General features: G+C 39.9%; 1 long non-coding RNA gene across 1 annotated transcript; it reads left to right on the top strand.

Moving 5' to 3' along the window:
- Positions 1 to 3,897: 3,897 nt before the first annotated feature.
- On the top strand, positions 3,898 to 4,439 carry LOC133881580 (uncharacterized). The gene is made up of 3 exons (XR_009902555.1): positions 3,898 to 3,992; positions 4,079 to 4,184; positions 4,281 to 4,439. It is a non-coding gene; the product is annotated as an uncharacterized LOC133881580 (long non-coding RNA).

Genomic DNA, 4,439 nt, shown 5'->3' with positions numbered 1-4,439 from the left:
AACCAACACAAACCCATAACCCTAAACCCTTAAAAAAAAAAATCTAATACCCTAAACCCTAAACCTTAAACCCTAAACCAACACAAACCCTAAACCCTAAACCCTCTAAAAAAAAAAAATCCAACACTTTCTAAATAAAAACTAAAACCATAAACCCTAAACCCTAAACCAACACAAACCCTAAACCCATAACCCTAAACCCTTAAAAAAAAAAATCTAAAACCCTAACCCTAAACCCTAAACCCTTAAAAAAAAAAAAAAATCCTACACTTTCTAAAAAAAAACTAAAACCCTAAACCCTAAACCCTAACAAACCCTAAACCCTTAACCCTCTAAAAAAAAATCCAACACTTTCTAAAAAAAAAACTAAAACCATAAATCCTAAACCCTAAACCAACACAAACCCTAAACCCATAACCCTAAACCCTTAAAAAAAAAAATCTAAAACCCTAACCCTAAACCCTAAACCCTTAAAAAAAAAAAATCCAACACTTTCTAAAAAAAAACTAAAACCATAAACCCTAAACCCTAAACCAACACAAACCCTAAACCCATAACCCTAAACCCTTAAAAAAAAATCTAAAACCCTAACCCTAAACCCTAAACCCTTAAAAAAAAAAAATCCTACACTTTCTAAAAAAAAAACTAAAACCCTAAACCCTAAACCCTCTAAAAAAAATCCAACACTTTCTAAAAAAAAAACTAAAACCATAAGCCCTAAACCCTAAACCAACACAAACTCTAAACCCTAAACCAACACAAACCCTAAACCCTTAAAAAAAAATCTAAAACCCTAACCCTAAACCCTAAACCCTTAAAAAAAAAATAAATAAAATAAAATAAAATCCTAACCCTAAACCCTTAAAGAAAGAAACACGTAAACCCTAACCCTAAACCCTTAGTAAAAAAAAAAAAAAACCCTTAAAACACAAATGAAAATCCAAACCCTAAACCCTCAAAGAAATAAACACGTAAACCATAACCCTAAACCCTTAAAAAAAAAAAAAAAAAAACCCTACATCCTTCAAAACATATAAGTAAAAAAATAACACCTAAACCCTTAAGGAAAAAAAAAAAAAAAAAAAAAAAAAAAAAAAAAAAAAAAAAAAAAACCCTAACCATAAACCTTAAACCCTAAACCCTTAAAAAAAAAATTACAAAAACCCTAAACCCTAAACCGTAAACCATAAAACCATAACCGCAAAATTGTAACCCATGTTCTTTATTTTTTTACAAGTTTATACAGTAAGAAGTATGATTTGTCTCGGTCTCTTAACCCTATACAGAGAAATATGGACAAGTCCTGGATGTCAGCGTGTAGGGGTACGACACAGTATAACGACGGATGTAGGGCGTTTGTGGCATTTGCCGTTAGTAACTGTACGGCCGTCGATGGCAAAATTTACTACCCATGCAAGTATTGTCAAAATAACCAGCGTCACACTCCAGATTACGTTCTTGCCCACCTGACAGGAGGTAGGGGGATGAATCCGGGATACAATTTGTGGTATATGCACGGTGAGACAACGATCGGGTCCGCTGTTCATGGTCAGTGTTAGAGTCATCACAGTGGCACAGATTCCGCTGCCTGTAGCACTGAACATGGTGAATTCACAGAACAGAGGGGTGTGGCCATGGAACAGAATGATGACATGCACGCCATGTTGCGTGACGCATTCGGCATGCACGATGTTGCTGAAGCCGTCAGTACGAATCCGCAACAAGTTGACAAAGGAACCTCTTGCGGGGACGCATTGAAGTACCAAGAGTTGTTAAAGACTGCCGAGAAGCCCCTTCACCCTGGTACCAAGTATAGTAAATTGAGTGCTACTGTACACATGTACAATTTGAAGTGCGTTGGAGGTATTAGTAATAAGATTTTTTCTGACATTCTCGAGTTTATCAATCAGCTATTGCCTCTTTGCGATGAGACATTGCCAGATAATACATATGAGGCGAAGAAGTTCCTAAGTGTCATGGGACTAGGGTATGAGAAGATTCTGGCGTGCCGTAATGACTATATGTTATTCTGGAAAGACAATAAAGAATTAGATTCATGTACCGTATGTGGAGAATTTAAGTGGAGGGCTGATATACATATAGATGAGGATGGTGAGGTCATATCAGCGAGGAAAAAATGCCCGGTGAAGATTTTGAGGTGGTTTTCACTCATCCCACGGTTACAGAGGTTATTCATGTCTGAGCATACTATGCCCCATATGAGATGGCATGCAGAAGGCCGGACTAGGGACGACGTATTGAGGCACCCGGCCGACGGTGAGGCATGGAGATCGTTTGACATTTTATATCCAGATTTTATGGCAGAGAGTAGGAACGTCCGGCTTGGTTTGACAGCAGATGGATTTAATCCTTTTGGGAACATGAGCACATCCCACAGCACATGGCCCGTAATGCTTGTGCCGTACAATTTGCCACCTTGGATGTGCATGAAACAGACGTCGTTCATCCTGTCACTGGTTATCCCTGGACCGAGCTCACCAAGTATGGATATTGATGTTTACCTTCAGCCATTGATTGATGAGTTGCTGGAACTGTGGAATGTAGGTGTACGAACATTCGATGCTTCAAAGAAGGAAAATTTTAATATGGGATCCCAGTTGATGTGGACAATAAACGACTTGTCAGCGTATGCAGATTTATCTGGTTGGCCTAACAGGGGTGTGAAGGCATGTCCTTGCTGTATGCACTCGACACGTTCTAAACACTTAAAGAACGGATGTAAATTTTGTTATATGGGGCACAGGAGATACTTGCCAACTGAACATCTGTGGCAACTAAACAGAAGAATATTTGACGGTACTGAAGAATTTGACAGCGCGCCGATTGTGCCATGCGGAGACGAGATCTTCCAACTGTTGGACAGAGTTGCGTTTGGGGATGAGATCGCGGGTAAGAAGAAGAAACGGAAGAAGCGGAAAAATGGTGCAGGGAGTTCCGATGTTATATGGAAGAAGAAAAGTATTTTTTTCAGATTGCCGTATTGGAAAGACAATTTGCTTCGGCACAATCTTGATGTTATGCACATAGAGAAAAATGTCAAGGACAATATACTTGGCACTATTTTGGATATCAAAGGGAAAACAAAGGACAACCTGGCTGCTCGGCTGGACTTGTAGGAAATGGGGTTGAGACCTAAGTTGCATCCATTCACGGCCGCAAATGGTAAGACGTATATTCCCGCTGCCTGTCACACGATGTCTAGGGAGGACAAAGAAAATTTTCTGAAGGTTCTTCGAAATGTGAGGGTCCCAAACGGATACGCCTCGAACATTTCACAATGTGTTCGGCTCAAGGACCATACAATTTTCGGGTTGAAGAGCCATGATAGCCACATACTGATGCAACAGCTTCTCCCAATTGCATTGCGTAAGTCATTGCCAGATAAAGTTGTTAAACCTCTTGTGGAGATTTCAGCATTTTTTAGAGGCATATGCTCAACCAAGCTATCACAAAAAGATATGGACCAACTGCAGGGTGACGTTTGTATAACTTTGTGCAAGCTAGAACAGGTATTTCCTCCAGGGTTTTTTACCAGCATGGTTCACTTGGTCTTGCATATTGTGCACGAGTGTAGACTCGGCGGACCAGTGCAGTATAGGTGGATGTACCCGGCTGAGAGGTAAAATTCGGCATTTAATATGTACATATATATTTTGATTTAAATGTAACCCTAATTGACGACAATCCAAATGTCGTGTATGTGGGTACACCAGGAGTCTTGGGAGTTTCAAGTCTAATGTGCGTAACAAAGCGACTCCTGGAGGGTGCATTATAGAGGGGTACATAGCGACCGAGCTGGTAACGTTCTGTTCAAGGTATCTGAATAACGCACCAACATTCCACAACAGACCTCAAAGAAATCCATATGGATCCAAGGGGGCGGGCACGCGAGTTACGCTGAACCGGTTGACAATGCACCAGATTCATCGTTATATTGTGTTCAACTCTGAAGAGTTTCACAATTTGCGGATGTAAGTAGTGTTTATATATTTAACAGAATTCGAATAAAATAATTAATAACAATTATTACATAATTGTATATTCCCGCTGAATGTAGGATGCACAAGGACGCGCTTAAGCGATCATGCACTAGGGCTCGCATTACGGAGGCTCTTATTGAAGCACAACATCATGAGCAGTTCTGCGAATAATACCGTGCATATGTAAGGAAATAGTGGTAATTTTGAGATAATAATAAATTTACGCGGGTTCAATGTAATTAACCAATGTGATGTTTAATATTTGTAATTATAACATAGGTCGATGGTCTGGACGATCAACGTAGAGAGGAATTGGGCCACAACTTGATTATGCGTTATAGAGGGCTAAAGGAGACAGCGGTCAAGTACAACAAGTACGTGGTAAATGGGAAATCGTTCCGCACGCTTGCCCATGATGTGGGAAGGAGGACGCAGAAT

This window comes from Alnus glutinosa, chromosome 11 (genome assembly GCF_958979055.1).
Source record: "Alnus glutinosa chromosome 11, dhAlnGlut1.1, whole genome shotgun sequence".
In the NCBI taxonomy this organism is placed as follows: Eukaryota; Viridiplantae; Streptophyta; class Magnoliopsida; order Fagales; family Betulaceae; genus Alnus; species Alnus glutinosa.
This window is presented reverse-complemented; position numbering and strand designations above follow the sequence as displayed.